The sequence below is a fragment of the Castor canadensis genome, chromosome 3 (genome assembly GCF_047511655.1).
Source record: "Castor canadensis chromosome 3, mCasCan1.hap1v2, whole genome shotgun sequence".
Lineage (NCBI taxonomy): Eukaryota > Metazoa > Chordata > Mammalia > Rodentia > Castoridae > Castor > Castor canadensis.
Genome location: NC_133388.1, coordinates 189,692,183 through 189,709,421, shown reverse-complemented (window position 1 = coordinate 189,709,421; position 17,239 = coordinate 189,692,183). Strand labels below are relative to the sequence as shown.

At 38.3% G+C, this 17,239-nt stretch overlaps 1 protein-coding gene across 7 annotated transcripts in view; it reads left to right on the top strand.

Moving 5' to 3' along the window:
- Window positions 1–17,239, top strand: part of Dnaaf11 (dynein axonemal assembly factor 11) — a 123,792-nt gene that overhangs the window by 90,951 nt on the left and 15,602 nt on the right. The window lies entirely within an intron of this gene.

The following is a 17,239-nucleotide window of genomic DNA, read 5'->3' as shown; positions in this document are numbered from 1 at the left end:
TTATGAGAGCGCCTCCGAGTCTAAAAAGATGCAGGAAACAGAGGAGGGAAGATAGAGAAAGCTGTATTAGGTTAATGCAAGCAAAATTAGAGTCGTTGCAGCAAAATTAATATCAAATGATAGAATTTAAAGCAAAAAGCCTTAAATCAAGCTATGTGAATCATCCTATTGTAATAAGAATAATATAAAATAAGGATCCATTTGCCTTTTATTCATTAGATTGCTTATTATTTGTGTGTAAAACATAAGATCTTAGAAACACAAGGATATATCAAGAGAACCAGATCTACTAGAAGACTTACCAGCAATTGCTGTCTTTGATAGATATGATCAACAAAAGTATAGCAATTTATTCTTTGAATAATATTTAATAAATAATTTTGAGTATCAAGATCCCTTAGCAGGGAACTAAATATCACTGCTGTCCCTGCTTCTCGCCTTTCCACCTTCTCCATGGAAAAACCAGAATGCCCCATGGAAAACATAGATTGTTTTACTCCCTTTTCAGAGCCTACCAATGACTTTCACAGGACTTGGGGTAATATTACGAGTCCTTGCTGTGGTCCAGATTTTGACATCCTCTTTTTCCAGTTTTCTGCTCACATTACATTCTGGACCCAGCTTTCTTTTTCTCTTCCTGGAACATAGTTACTACTCACCACGGGCCCTTTGTGCTTGCTATTTTTTTTTCTAGAAAGAGTTTTTTGCCCCCTTTTTCTTTTCACTCCTGTCTCCTTTGTATCAATCAGGTCCAAGTCCACATGTCGCATTTCCATAGACACTTTCTGAATATCGGAGCTAACAGGCCCAGTCGCGTTCTCCTAGCCATTGCTATAGTTTGCATCTTGAATGACCCAAAAGGCTCAGGTGTTTAAACCTGGACAAGCAGGGTTAAAAAAAATGGGTCCCCTGCAAGTGATTTTGTATAGTTCCTAGAAGTAAGTAATCTTTAATGACTAGAATTGATGTTTTCATAGTTTGCCCAGGATTTCTCATTTCAAAAGTCAATCTGCAGAGTTATTTCTTGCTTTTCAAATTTCATTTTTATTTGCTTATTACTCATTTATTTATTTATCTAATGCTGTGAAGTGCCTTAGGAGAAAGCCTGCCTATCATATACTATCTTTTCTTCCCCTTCACTAATAGATCACAGTCCTGCCTTGCCTGTTCTTCACTTTGTGAAAGTAGTTGTTTCCCTTGTTTTTTTCCTCAGATTTATAGCTATTTCTATCACTGGAACAAACATAAGATTAAAGACCAGATGTGGAATTTGCCTTCACTTTTTTCTTTTTTTTTTTTTTTTTTTATTATGCCGGGGCTCCATTGTGGCATTTGCAAAAGTTCTTACAATATATATCATACTTCAATTCACCCCCTCCATCATTCTCCAATCATTCCACACCCCATTTCTGGAACAGTTTCAGCAGGTCTCATTTTTACATTTGCATACATGTGCACACAGTATTTGCACCATATTCATCCTCCTACACCCTTTCCCAACATGTTCCCCACACACATTGGTTACAGACCCCCAGACAGGTCCTGTTCTGCCCTCTTGTTCTCTGATTTTGTAAAAGAAAAAAAAAAGACATTTTTGTTAGTTTAAGATAGCTATACAGGGAGTTATGTTTTCTCTGGATGTGAGTTCATAGTTTTCTGATAGGTTTTCTCTTATATCGTTCAGCATTTTATAGATGCTGCTCCATTGTTTCTAAAGATAAATCAGAAATAACTCATATTTCTGTCCCTGGCAGTGAATATGTCATTTCCCTCTGGCTGCTTTTAAGATGTTTTCTAATCTTCTCTTTTAATCTGTATGATGTTATTTATTTTTGTACAGAATGGCTTCCATGTCTCTTGAATAAATATTCATATGCATTTAAACAAGTTTATGGGATTGGGTCATTATTTCTTTAAATGTTTGTCTTGCCTAATCGTCTCCTTTGTTTCCTTAAAGGAAAGTCTTAAAGACTCTAGCTAGACAAATGCTCAACAACTTGAATCTGAGAATTACCTGGACAAGCAGGGTTAAAAAAAATGGGTCCCCTGCAAGTTGATATTGGCCCACTTGACATGGATGGTCTGTGCATTTATAATATTTATAATATTTTCCTTCTAGTACTGGGGGCATGGCTGAAATGGTAGAACACCCATCTAGCAAACACGAGGCCTTGAGTTCAAATCCCAGCACCACTACACACAAAAAATATAAAAATTACTCCTTCTGTGATGCAGATTGAATTCTGTTTGTTGACCTGTCTTCCAATACACTGCCATCTCTATTCTACTATTACCTATATTCAGTGAATTTGTTTATTTCAACCATACTTGTCGGTTGTAGAATTTCCATCAATTCTCTCCTAAGATTCTGATATATTTATTCATCCTCCAACTCCACATCTGAACCATCATGTGGTCTGCTTGTTTTTTTAACTGCAAAGTCAAACATTTCCCTGTTCTTGGTGTCTAGTAATTTTTATTGTGCTCTAGACACTGTAGAGACTATATTCCTCATCCTCTAAGAAGCTGACTTTTTCTGTGGTAGTTAATCTGATTATACTTATTTCTCTAAACTCTTTCTTCTGCAACAAACCTAAAATTTCTGCTTGGTTTAGCTTGTTTGTTTGGTTTTAGACTTCTGGTCCTTGAATTTTGCTGAGTGCCTTGGAATCTTTAATTTGGATGAAACTTGTGTGCCTATTTTGGACTCTTTCTCTGTGAGTCTTACTTTTCACACATTCTGGTAATCTCAAATTCCAACTGCTGACTCCTCCAACTGGTAGAAATTGGTCTTCCTGCTTGAGCTCTATCCACCCATCCTTAAAGCTCCATGTAGACATGCATCTTGTTCATTGCATCCCCTTCTGTCACAGATCAACTTCCTCTAGTTTCTGCTCACTGTTGGCTGTGTGTATGTTTATGTGTACATCTGTACACAAGTGCACGTTTGTATTCTCTAAGGTTTATTATTGTACATCATATTGTACAATGTTTGTTTTTTAATAAGCTCAGTAGATACTTTGAAATACTTATACTGGACCCCGCCATTATATAAGAAACTGCTGGGTTCTCCTCCTCCTTTCCATGCTCTTTTCCTCATCTGTAAAGTTATATACTGTTTTTCCCCCCACCTCTCTGTCCATTCTTTTACAGTTCCCTTTGATTATTCTTCTTCCTTTGCCCATTCCTTAAATGTTTACCTTCCTTGTTCCCTTTTTTTATTATTCATTTATTCATATGTGCATACACTGTTAGGGTCATTTCTTCCCCTTGCCCCCCCCCCACCTTCTCCCCCCACTCCCGCTTCCAGGCAGAACCTGTTCTGCCCTTATCTCTAATTTTGTTTTTGTTTTTTTTTTGGTTTCTTTATTTTTTTTATTTTATTATTCATATATGCATACAAGGCTTGGGTCATTTCTCCCCCCTGCCCCCACCCCCTCCCTTAACACCCACTCTGTCCCCTACCTCTCCCCCCCACCCCCTCATACCCAGCATAAACTATTTTGCCCTTATCTCTAATTTTGTTGTAGAGAGAGTATAAGCAATAATAGGAAGGAACAAGGGTTTTTGCTGGTTGAGATAAGGATAGCTATACAGGGAGTTGACTCACATTAATTTCCTGTGCATGTGTGTTACCTTCTAGGTTAATTCTTTTTGATCTCACCTTTTCTCTAGTTCCTGGTCCCCTTTTCCTATTGGCCTCAGTTGCTTTTAAGGTATCTGCTTTAGTTTCTCTGTGTTAAGGGCAACAAATGCTAACTAATTTTTTAGGTGTCTTACTTATCCTCACCTCTCCCTTGTGTGCTCTCGCTTTTATCATGTGCTTAAAGTCCAATCCCATTGTTGTGTTTGCCCTTGATCTAATGTCCACATATGAGGGAGAACATACGATTTTTGGTCTTTTGGGCCAGGCTAACCTCACTCAGAATAATGTTCTCCAATTCCATCCATTTACCAGCGAATGATAGCATTTCGTTCTTCTTCATGGCTGCATAAAATTCCATTGTGTATAGATACCACATTTTCTTAATCCATTCGTCAGTAGTGTGGCATCTTGGCTGTTTCCATAACTTGGCTATTGTGAATAGTGCCGCAATAAACATGGGTGTGCAGGTGCCTCTGGAGTAACCTGTGTCACAGTCTTTTGGGTATATCCCCAAGAGTGGTATTGCTGGATCAAATGGTAAATCAATGTTTTGCTTTTTAAGTAGCCTCCAAATTTTTTTCCAGAGTGGTTGTACTAGTTTACATTCCCAACAGCAGTGTAAGAGGGTTCCTTTTTCCCAGCATCCTCGCCAACACCTGTTGTTAGTGGTGTTGCTAATGATGGCTATTCTAACAGGGGTGAGGTGGAATCTTAGTGTGGTTTTGATTTGCATTTCCTTTATTGCTAGAGATGGTGAGCATTTTTTCATGTGTTTTTTGGCCATCTGAATTTCTTCTTTTGAGAAAGTTCTGGTTAGTTCACTTGCCCATTTCTTTATTGGTTCATTAGTTTTGGGAGAATTTACTTTTTTGAGTTCCCTATATATTCTGGTTATCAGTCCTTTGTCTGATGTATAGCTGGCAAATATTTTCTCCCACTCTGTGGGTGGTTCTTCAGTTTAGAGACCATTTCTTTTGTTGTGCAGGAGCTTTTTAATTTTATGAAGTCCCATTTGTCCATTCTTTCTCTTAGTTTCTGATCTGCTGGGGTTCTATTGAGGAAGTCCTTGCCTATACCTCTTACTTCCAGAGTGTTTCCTGCTTCTTCCTGTACTAAATTCAGAGTTTGGGGTCTGATATTAAGGTCCTTGATCTATTTTGAGTTGATACTAGCACGAGATGATAAACATGGATCTAGTTTCAGTTTCTTGCAGATGGATAACCACTTTTCCCAGCAACATTTGTTGAAGAGGCTGTGTTTTCTTCATCATATATTTTTAGCACCTTTGTCAAAAATAAGGTGAGTATAGTTGTTTGGTTTCATATCAGTGTCCTCTGTTCTGTTCCACTGGTCTTCATGTCTGTTTTTGTGCCAGTACCATGCTGTTTTATAGCTATTGCTTTGTAATATAGTTTGAAGTTTGGTATTGTGATACCTCCAGCATTGCTCTTTTTGCTGAGTATTGCCTTGGCTATTCGTGGTCTGTTGTGTTTCCAAATGAACTTTAGGGTAGATTTTTCAATCTCTGTGATGAAAGTCATTGGGATTTTGATGGGAATTGCATTAAACATGTAGATTGCTTTTGGTAGTATAGCCATTGATTCTACCAATCCATGAGCACGGGAGATCTTTCCATCTTCTGTAGTCATCCTCAATCTCTTTCTTCAAGGGTTTGTAGTTCTCCTTATAGAGGTTATACACAGCCTTTGTTAAATTTACTCCTAGGTATTTGACTATTTTTGAGGCTATTGTGAATGGAATTGTTTCCATATATTCCTTCTCAGTTTGTTTGTTGGTGGTGTATAGAAAGCTAATGATTTTTGTAAGTTGATTTTGTTTCCTGCCACCTTGCTATAGTGGTTTATGGTGTCTAGAAGTTTTTGGGTAGAGTTTTTTGGGTCTTTAAGGTACAGAATCATATCGTCTGCCAATAAGGATATTTTGACAGTTTCTTTACCTATTTGTATTCATTTTATTTCTTCTTGCCTAATTCTTCTGGCTAGAAATTCCAGGACTATATAGAATAGGAGTAGGGATAGTGGGCACCCTTGTCTCGTTCCTGATTTTAGGGGGAATGGTTTCAATTTTTCACCATTAAGTATGATCTTGGCTGTAGGTTTGTCATATATAGCCTTTACAATGTTGAGGTACTTTCCTTCTATTCCTAGTTTTCTTAGAGCTTTTATCATGAAGTGGTGTTGGATCTTGTCAAAGGCTTTTTCTGCATCTATTGAGATGATGAAGTGGTTTTTGTCTTTGCTTCTATTAATGTGCTATATTATGTTTATAGATTTATGTATGTTGAACCACCCCTGCATCCCTGGGATGAAGCCAACTTGGTCATGGTGGATGATCTTTCTGATGTATTGTTGGATTCAGTTCGCCATTATTTTATTGAGGATTTTTGCATTGATGTTCATTAAGGAAATTGGCTTATAGTTCTCCTTTTTGGTGGTGTCTTTGTCTGGTTTTGGGATGAGAGTAATATTGGCTTCATAAAATGAGTTAGGCAGTGTTCCTTCCCTTTCTATTTCATGGAACAGTTTAAGGAGGGTTGATATTAGTTCTTCTTTAAACATCAGAATTCAGCAGAGAATCCATCTTGTCCTGGACTTTTCTTTTTTGGGAGCTCTTTATTGCTGCTTCAATTTCATTTTGTGTTATAGATCTATTCAGGTGATTAATATCCTCTTGGTTCAGTTTTGGATGATTGTAAGTATCTAGATCTGAGAAGAATGTATATTGTGCAGAAGTTGGATGAAATATTCTGTAGACATCAGCTACATCCATTTGTTCTATGGTGTGATTTAGTTCTAGAATTCCTTTATTGATTTTTGTATGGATGACCTATCTGTTGGTGATAGGGGGTTATTAAGGTCTCCCACTACCACTGTGTTGGAGCCTATATATGTTTTTAGGTCCTTCAGCGTATGTTTGATGAAATTGGGTGCATTGATGATGGGTGCATATAGGTTGATAATTGTTATTTCCTTTTGGTGTATTTCCCCTTTTATTAGTATGGAGTGTCCTTCTTTATCTCATTTGATCAATATAAGTTTGAAGTCTACTTTGTCTGAGATAAGTATTGCTACCCCTGCCTGTTTTCAGGGGCCATTGGCTTGATAGATCTTCTTCCAGCCTTTCACCCTCAGGCAGTGCTTATTTCTGCTGATGAGATGGGTCTCCTGTAGGCAGCAGATTGTTGGATCTTCCTTTTTAATCCAGTTTGCCAAACGGTGTCTTTTGATGGGGGAATTAACTCCATTAATATTCAGTGTTAGTATTGATAAGTATGTGGTGATTCCTGTCATTTAGTTGTCTTTGTTGTTTAAGGGTTTGATTGTGTGCAGCTAAATCAATGTTACTCTTTACTTTCTTGCCTTTTCTTCTGTGGTTTGGTACTACCTGTCCTTTCATGGTTTTGTATGCTTTGATTTTCTTCGTGCAGAATTCCTTAAACAATCTTTTGTAGTGGTGGCTTGTGGTCATATCTTGTTTTAGCTTCTGCTTATCATGGAAGACTTTTATTGCTCCATGTATTTTGAATGATAGCTTTGCTAGGTAGAGCATCATAGGGTTGAAGTTATTTTCATTCAGTGCCCAGAAGACCTCACTTCATGCTCTTCTTGCTTTTAAAGTTTCTGTTGAGAAATCTGCTGTGATTTTGATGGGTTTACCTTTGTATGTTATTTGCTTTTTCTCTCTTACAGCTTTCAGTATTCTTTCTCTATTCTCTGTGCTTATTGTTTTAATGATAATATGCCATGGGGTAATTCTATTTTTGTCAAGTCTATTTGGTGTCCTGGAGGCTTCCTGTACCTGAGTGGGCATAGTTTTCTCTAGATTCGGGAAATTTTCTGTTATTATTTTGTTTACTATATTATGAATTCCTTTTGCTTGCACCTCCTCTCTTTCAATGCCCATGATTCTCAGGTTTGGTTTTTTGATGGAGTCGGTGGGTTCTTGCATATTCCTTTCACAGGTCTTGAGTTGTCTGACTAATAGTTCTTCAGGTTTTTCTTTAATTACCATTTCATCTTCAAGTTCTGAGATTCTGTCTTCTGCTTGTTCTAGTATGCTGGAGCGACCTTCCATTTTGTTTTGTATTTCTGTTTCATTCTTTTTTCTGACGTTTTCCAATTCATGGGTCACTTCCTCTTTAATATTGTCAATTTTTGTCCTTAATTCATTTATCTCTTTATTTATGGCATCTGTGTTTCACTTTGGTGTTTATTTAGGGTTCCTATGATTTCATTTATTTGTTTTTGTGTTTTCTCTTATTCTTTATTTTTGTTGTCTTGAAATTTCTTGAGTGCCTTCTGTAGATTTTGTTTGACCATGTCTAGTAACAACTGTATGAAATTCTCATTGATTACTTGCAGGAGTTCTTCTTTCAAGTGTTCTTGTGTGCTTTGTTGGGTTCCTTGGTATAGTTTATTTTTGTTTTGTTGGAGTCTGGATCTGGGTGTCCATTTTCTTCATTTCCCTCTTAATCCTGTACTAATTTATTTTGGGGGAGAAAATGGTTTCCATCCCTTTTTTGTCTTCCCATCATTGCACTTGGTACTGTTTCTGTACCTGGTCTATGTGTAATTTAGTATTAGCTAACTTACAATAGTAAACTAACAATACCAAGAAAGAAGGAGAAAAAACAAAAAGAAAAAGAAAGAGAAAAAAATGGAGAACCAAAGAAATCAACAGGGAGAGATGGTGGACAATCAAACAGCAAACAAGACGAACAAACACTTAAAGAAAAGAAGAAAAAAGAAAAAAAAAGATCTCTGATTCAGGAACAATAGAATTTCAGTCTTAGTAGTTCTGTTGTTATTCCTTAATAGCATCCAGTTCTGTTTGTCTGCATCTTCTAGGCAGGTTTGGAACCGGTGTCTGATGGTGCTGGAGCCCTCCTGTGGTGGGCGGCAGCTGGTGGGCCAGTGTGCCAGTGGGCAGGCAGGCAGGTGGCCCAGTGGGCTAGCAGGGCAGAAGCCTGGCAGGCCTGTAGGGCAGCAGGCCGGCAGGCCAAAGGTGGGCAGTGATGGTGAGGGTGTGGCAGACCGTCTGTTCTTTCAGTGTAGCATAATATGGAGAAGCCTTCCATGGGCGGGGGTTCAGGTTGCCAAAGTTTCAGCTCTCCCTGTTGCTGTACCTCAGCCAAGCATGTCTCCAGTATCTCAGCAAGGTCTCTGATTCTTGGAGCTCATGTAGTCTGTGTCTGTGTCCCAGCCACCATTTTCCCATCTCTAATTCCCTTCCTTGTTCCTTATGCAACTCCCCTCTCCTCACACTTACCCTCTCCTGATTGAGCTATCTGTTGGGCTGGTTTCAAGTACGTCACAAGAACACTGACTTGAGTGTATATCTGAAGGATCTACAGTTAAAATGTGTACACTTTATGTCCCCTCCTAACTTACTGAACCTTACAAATTCCTTTTCTTAGCAAATCTCCTCATATGGCATACTCTTTGTCATCTCCTTCTACCCTGCCTCTCCACATTGTTCAAGTCTACTAGATTTTGCTTTTTTCTTGTCTCTCACATTGACTTCTCTTCATTGTTACTGCTAAGATGGTAGCAATCATCTTTCTTAGTGCTACAGTGTTCTCATAAATGAACTTACTTTTTCAGAATTTCCTTCCTTTCATACATACCTTGCTGTCCAATGCCCATCCAAATGGTATCAAATTTTATGATACCATTTTTTCTTTGTTGAAATCTACTAGTGGGCTCCTCTAATCTCTAGGATAAAGTCCCAGTGAAAAAGATGGTTTCCAAGTCTTCCATTTTCTGGACTCTGCTTACATCTGCAGCCTCAGCTCTTACCCTGTCCTCTTCCTATGCCTATGCCTTAGACATGTGAGATACTGCAGTGCCAGAAGCTCCATCCTCTCTTACTTTCTAGTTTTTGTCAAGTGTTTCTCTTTGTGGGAATCATACTTCTCCTTTTCAATGGGATAGTCTTTTTCTAGCTCACATGACACCTCTTTGGAAAACTCCCCTGAACCCAAAGGTGGATTTTGTTGGCCCAAGATACTCCTCGAGCAGCCTGTGCTCCTTTCCTGTCTTAGCATTTATTGCTCTGTCCTAAAATTTCCCATGGAATTGTTTTCTCTTCCACTAGACCATAAGCTTCCTGAAATAAGAACTGCGTTTAGTTCAGTGACAAGTTAGAAACAAACAACTTGTTAACTGAAATTGAGTGGGTAAATATATGTATATTTCAAAATAAAATTGAGGAATATTTTTCCTATTTTGGAAATATAAATTTGTCATCCCACTTCACACCATAACAAACTAAATGCCAGATGGATTTAATATTTGAATATTCCTTTAATAAGGATATAAAAGTAAATATTTACTTTCATACTCTGTAGAGGAGTTTCTAAACATGAAACAATGGGATAAATCACCAAAGAGAAGCAATAATTTTGGTTAACCTGTTAAGATTGTATTTAAAACTACCATTCAGTAAATATTTATTATCTATTTATATTTCATCCATTCATTCATTAAATAATTGTTGAGAGTGTTATGTGTCCAGCACAGGTATTCCTGTCCTAATGGAATTTAGACGTTAATGGCACAATAAGTAAATAAACAAGTTAATAGACATTTTTGAACATCAACATATCCCACTACCAGGAAAAAACTCACAAAAAACCAAGTAAGAGATAATATTACATATAAATTCATGAAAGCATTTCAAAAAATTATTAAAGCTCTAATAGTAAAGCAGGAAATTATAGTTACAAAAGAAATAAAGAGGTACTGCATTTTATAATAAATACTGATTATCATACACTTAAAACTATACTGTTTCCTATATTTATGTAGATGATATATATTTATAGGACAAAATTCAAAAGTATTATGTAGTTTACAGTGGAAAGCAGACAACTCTTTCATCCCTCTTCTTCAACCATCTTGCTTTTTCTAAAAGCAAACACTGCTGCTAGTTTTCTACCAAAAAATCTTTTAAGAATTCAGTGCTAGTGAGGGTTCAGTGAAAGAGTACTTCCATAAACTGCTGGAGGAAACAGGAGATGATTTAATCATTTGGGAATAAAATTGTCAGTGTATATCAAGTCTTAAAATATAACTTTTAACTGAATAATTCCAAGTTTGGACTCTTCAAAGAAAATAGATAAGCTATATAAGTTTGTGTACATAAGACAGTAGTTATGAGGAATTGAAAATAATCTAAGTATGGCAAACCAGATCATTACAAAACAGTATGCATGGAAAATGGAGATCTATACATAAGTATTATCTCAGCTATAGCTCAAAGTGTATAATTTTGAATGATGACATAAAATATTCCATGAATGCAGACATTCCATAAATAATGGTTCTATAAATGCATTACCCCAGAAAAGTCTGGGACTAGGCACTGGGGCTCAATGGTGGAAGGCTTGCCTGGCATGCAGGAAGCCCTGGGTTTGATCCCCAGAACAGGGGGAGGGGTGGGAGAAAAGTTTAGAAGTGATGGGATCAGCCAACACTGATTTCAAAACTTGCCTTATTCTAAGAATCATCTGAAATAACTTGTTAAAAAGTCTAGACTCCCAGGCCATTTATCTGATGTTCTAAAGAGAAGATATGAAACTCTGTTTTAACAAGCAACTCAAAGTTTGAGAAACAGAATAAACTCAGGAAAGGTTTAAGTATTGAGTCGTAGACAGAATTTCTGCAGTAATTTATTGCATAGGAGTACTTAAGGAAGCATCATGAAGGTAACAGAAGATCTGAGAAGCCAAAGTGGGAGAAAATGGTAGCATCATCAGACTACCACCACAGTGGGAACAGAGGGAGGTGGTATTGTGGGCAGAAACCAGGTGATAAAATTATAGGGAAAAACCCCCACTGAAGGAAGCATCTGGGGTAGGATTGGGCCCGCAGATCAACCCCCCCATTGCTTGAGAAGTTGCTCAAACAGACAGGGTTTGTTGTAGAGGCCCCTGAATGTCTCTGTCCTCCTCCTTCTCCCTTTAGTGCTTCCCATATGCCTGACCCAGTTAGAAGCCAGATACCTTAGAAAGTTGGTTAATATAGACTGCAGGGTTCTGTCTCCCAGAGATACACAAAGCAGAGCAAAAATAGAGTAAGCGATGGATATGAACGCAAACAGGCTTAGTACCTGTATTGTGAGTTAGGGTACCAGGTCAGGTCACACCCTCATGAAAGTATTGCAGAAATCTACACTGAAAAGGGTAAAAGTCAGTAATTAATGTCATGTTCTTTTTAGGAAAAATAGGCATTTAACTTTACTATGAGACAAGTGTGGATAATGAATTATATTTCCTGAAAATTAGCGCTTTCAAAGGATGTGTAAGTGCTAAGTGATCTTAAAGACAGAGTCCAAAATCTGCCACATGTGGGAGAGTGGTCAGCCCGAGAAACCAGAACATAATCTGTTGTCTCTAGCAAACTGAAGTCCATGAGCCATCGATGCAGGTGTGAATATTCCTAGAAGTGTGGTAGCTACCATGATCATTTCATCAGTGTCCCAACAAGAGTGGATGTCTTTAGTATCCTCAGAATGGGATGGGTGGGGACAGAAACTTGACTACGATAATAGAAAAAGAAGAAAAGTCTATTTTTATCTAGAGAGGAAAGAAGACATTTCGTTCAAACACAAGCACTTCTTGCCAACATCACATACCTTGTCTAAGGAAAGTAAGGAAGTGTTTTTAAAATGCTGCTCTTGAGCTGAAATTAGCCACTGTGTCACCAAGGAAAGAAAGCACCTAAAGGTCCCTTGGCTTCATGTGAAAAGTTCAAGCACGTTGGGACAAATTCTCCAGATCAGACTGCCTGCTGCCCAGTTCTTCTGTCTTTCATCCCATTAGTAATAGTCCATGCTGGTTTATGTCCTCATTTACTTTCCCACCTTTGTTCATTCTTTTTTCTCTCTCTGGAATGTTCTTTATCCCCTACATGACCTCTCCATCTTCTGAAAAATTCCTGTTCATTCTTTAAAATGCTAATGTAATGTAACATCCTCCAGAAAACCTTCTTTAATCTACTTCCCATCACCTCTTACATGCCCCTCCCTTGTCATTAGAACTCTGAGCATAGATCTGTCAGTTACAGGACCTCCAATATGTTTTAATTGGTTATATATTTTTCTTCATTATGAGATGATTGGAGTCGGTTTTTAATCTGTCCTTCCATATCTAGTCCGTAGTCCTTCCATATCTAGTCTGTAGTCCTTCCATATCTAGTCTGTAGTCCTATACTTGGCACATAATAAAGTGCTCAGTTAATGTTTCACTCAACAGATTTAATGGATGAAATAGTTGAAACTGTGAGAGCAAGTGAAATCTCCAAGAGAAATTTATTATGATTTTCATGAATATTGCTGCTTTGAAATCAAGCTGAATTTACAGGAGAAATGTTAAGAGTTAATTTTGCATTTTCTCAACAAATAGCTCTGGTTATAATTCATTTTCTCTATTTTCTTATTTAGAAGCAACAAGTCTCCACCTAAAACAAAGTGTTTGTTCACTCTTATTTAAATCTATATAAGTAACTATTAGTTGAGTCATATGTAATGAATGTTTTAACATTTGAAAGTGGTTTTTATTTAAGTAGCATTGTGTAGGGTTTAACCTAAAGAATAAAGATTAAGGACTAAGTCTCCTTTGCATCGGTTACTGGGCTCATCCAGTCTGCCATTTGTTAGTAGGGGAAATCTTTATCATTGGCAAAGTAGCCATATTCATTTTAATATAAATATAGATCATCAGAGTGCAAGCTGCTGCCTCCAGAGGTAATGAGACCTCTGCCTAGTATCCTGTCCAAGCAAAGAATGGGAAGTCAGGATGGAAAGAAATGTAAACTCACTCACTACCTTCATATTCCCTCCCAACTTCCTTCAAATTGCATGACTTTAGAGTTAAAATAATGCTTCATCATTAAAATGGTAATTCGTACCTTTGTGCCTATCCCCCACATTGAATTTTCAAGTAGTTAATTACATTTCTCTCTGTGGGTTCAAGAAACCATTAGTCTCACATTATCTAATTTATTGAACATATTTTGGTCCTTAAAACTTTTTCATTAGTCATTCCTGAACACACTTAGTACAGGCGAATAAGAGAATGTTTGATGGTAAGGAGCATCCTTGCCTGAAGGAAGAGCAGCCTAGAACTACAGGACAGTAGAAAATCAAAGGTTGGGGTTTCCAAACCTTGGAGCTAGGAGCCTAGAACACTCTACATGGGCAAATCAGATCTTCTCAAAAGAGTTTTACCTATGGTTAAAATGCACACTGGTATTAAGATAAATTTCAGTGCTGTATTCATGTCAGTATTCATATTTTTTCCTCATGGCTGATTTCTTAATTCCCTGTAACTTTTAAACTTAAAAGAATCTTTGAAACTGTGCTGAAAATATCTTTTAAAAATAAGGAGCACATTTAGATTCTAGTGCACAGCAAATTCCCTGTGAAGAAAAGTTCCAAATTTGCGACTCTATTTGCATTTCCATAAACACAGAGAATCTTTATCTGTGCTTATTATGTGACAAATAACAGTGTTAGAAGTGGTGTTTTAAGACTACCTATGCATATGCTCCTGTTCTTGTTAGTGTGTTTACAATAGGAAGAAACATAAAACTTGTACTTTGGGTTCAAGAGCTTTTTCCCCAAAGGCTGATATTTTAATGAATTTTAACCAACACTGACCTCTCTTACGTTATTAAAAATAAAAAAGATAATAAGGTGCCACTATGATCCAGGCAGTAGATTCTGAGAATGGAGATGAGCAAGAAAAATAATAAGGAGTACAGAAGATCAACATCTGGAAAGGGAGGGGAGCACAGGGAATGGGTAGCAATGAGAGAAGCTGAACAGTGATGCAGACCCAACAGAGGGGCCTGATACCAGTCTTGAAGTGGTCCAAATCTTGCCAAGGGGAGCATTCTTTGGACCCCACATTGATCAGAGAGATTGGACTAAAGGTCGCTGTGTCCTCATATTCACTTGGGAGTTCCAGGTCCCAGGTCGATCAAGAAAGAAGCAAAGGATTCCAAAGCTGGAAATATTCTGTGGCCTGGGACTACAGATGAATTTGAGGTAACTGATTCTAGTGATGTCCTTTGGGTGGGAAGAAGAATCCAGGGAGCCTATCCAGGACTATAATATGTAGTATGTTAGTCTGATTTTTCATAACTGTAACAAAATATCTGACAGAACAAGGTAAGAAAAAGATTTATTTTAGCTCATTGTTTCAGAGGTTTCAGTTCATCATGGCAGAGAAGGCATGGCAGAATGGGGCTGTCCAATTCATGCAACCAGGAAGTAGAGCAGAACAGTGAAAGGAGGGGACCATGGCAAGATATTTCCAAGGACCTGCCCAAGTGACCTATTTCCTCAGGCCCCACTGCCTAAAGTTTCCAGAACCTCCAAAAGTAGTACCACCAGCTGGGGAAACCCCCAATGTATGAGCCTTTTAGGGTAACACTTCATATTCAAACCATAACACATAGGTTTGGAGCTAGTCTGGTCATGTTTCTATCTCTTTGGCTAGGTAAGTATAACTAAAAATTCATTACAATTACCACTTTGCTTTCTCAGTTGTACTAACCACATTTCAGTGCTTGGTAGCCATGTAGCTCATGGCCGTTGTGTTGGATAGCACAGAACATTTCAACCCACAACTCTGGAATCTTTGTACATGTTGGAATAAAGTAGAATTGCAGAAACCTTTGTTAGACAGTGCTGCTACACACATCATGCAGCACATTGCTCAGAGGTTTTGCTGCCCCAAGACCCTGCCAGGATGAGGTACCACTCTGTGTCTGAACCCCAGTAACAATCTCTCTTCCTTCCTCCAAAACTGAGGGGAATCTTTTTCTCTTTAATTCTATTTTTATTTTCATTTACAAAGGACACTACTGTGGTTTAGTAAGCCATAAATGGAATTAATAGCAGTTGAAAAGTGTTTCCATTTTCTTAAGGATAGATCAGGAGATGAGGAATTATTTGTATTCATTCCACTAGTTGAAAGAAATGGAAGAAAGCTAGATGTTTTTCATACTAAAAATAGTTCATATTAAATATGTTTTCATATTAAAATAGTAAAAACATTCATGCCCTCTCACATTAACACCCTATCCCAAATCACTGGCCAATAAAAAATTAATGGGAAATGAAAAAATTATGAGACTGAGTTTATTTTAAAATAGCAAACAAAACATTAGCCTTCTCTAAAACCAACCTTGTTTGTTAATAAAAAACCCACTCCGCCAGGTGAGCCATCCCAAGAGCCACCTCCTTTCATAATGCAGTGAACATTGCTCTGGTGGCATGAGTCCCCAGTTCTTTCATAGCATTCTCTCTTGAACTTCTGTAATGCAGACTGCACCTTCTAAACCATATTCCAACAAACACTTCCAGCCTTGAAATTTAATGTCCTTAGTAGCATTCTTTGTTTTGTTTCTTCTGCAGTCTCAGCAAATTCTGGCCATCACACAAGCCATTTGTGAAGCTCATGGGATTGTTTTCCCCAGTCTGATGTTCTAGGACTGAATTGAAAGATGGAGCTTGAGCAGATATTCCTTTCTGCACTACATAGAGTCCCTTCCACAGGGCCTATGGGAAGAGAAAGACACTTTTTTCGTGGGCCCCTGTGTAAGAGAACTGAATTAAATCACATGTACACGCACATGTTGCATTTTCATAAAACAACATAGAAATTATACAACACCAGGAGAAAATCTGGTTCTTGCTCTGCCATGTGAGGGTAATGCAGAAGGATTGCCACAGAGGACTGGATATCCACAAGAGCACCCACTCCCCAAGGCCAGGACTCCTTCCTTCATTTTTGCATTCATTGTTCACATGATAAGCAATGGGTTTCTGGGGTTCTGACCAGTGGAACATACACCCCAAAGCCATAGTCAAACAAGAAACAAATTGCCATATGTATTATTTGGTTATGTGCCCCGCTTGGATAGGCTTAGGGCCGAGGCTAGCCTAGAGTCATCAACGCCCTTCCCAAGTGAGGACGCGAGTCTAGCATTCTTGCCTGAGCCAGCAGATGAAGCCAAGTAGGTGTGAAAGGCCCTCAGGTTGCTAGCGTAGGCTTTTTCTTCATCCATTGCATGGGCCTGGATAACAGCTCTGCAACACATGGAGTCTCAGGCAGAACAGAAAGCAGTGACCCTGTCTGCCAGGCACATGTGACCTGGAATAAGTCATTTCCCCACTGAAGTGTAGGACGTGATGAGGGTGGGGAGAGAAATGATACCCAACTCCAGGCTACTCTCCTGACAACAAAGGGCAGAGGCCCCTGCCTTGGGCTCTGAATCCATGCCACATACAAAGAGTTTTAAAATTCCTCTGTGTATCCATAAGGAATCCTCGGCTCACAGGAATGCTTTTGGGAGGGGGAGGTGGTGGTAAATGGAAATGGAACATATCTAGTGTTGGCAGATAAGGGCCTACACATAGCTGAGGTCTGAAAAGTAGTGATCGATTATTTTCTCCCTGCACACTCTGATAATCGTAGGATCTTCTTGAGGGCATGAGCTGAGTCCAGATGCTCTTTGCAGTATGTTTGTTGAGAGGAATCAGTCAGCTTTATTTACTGGG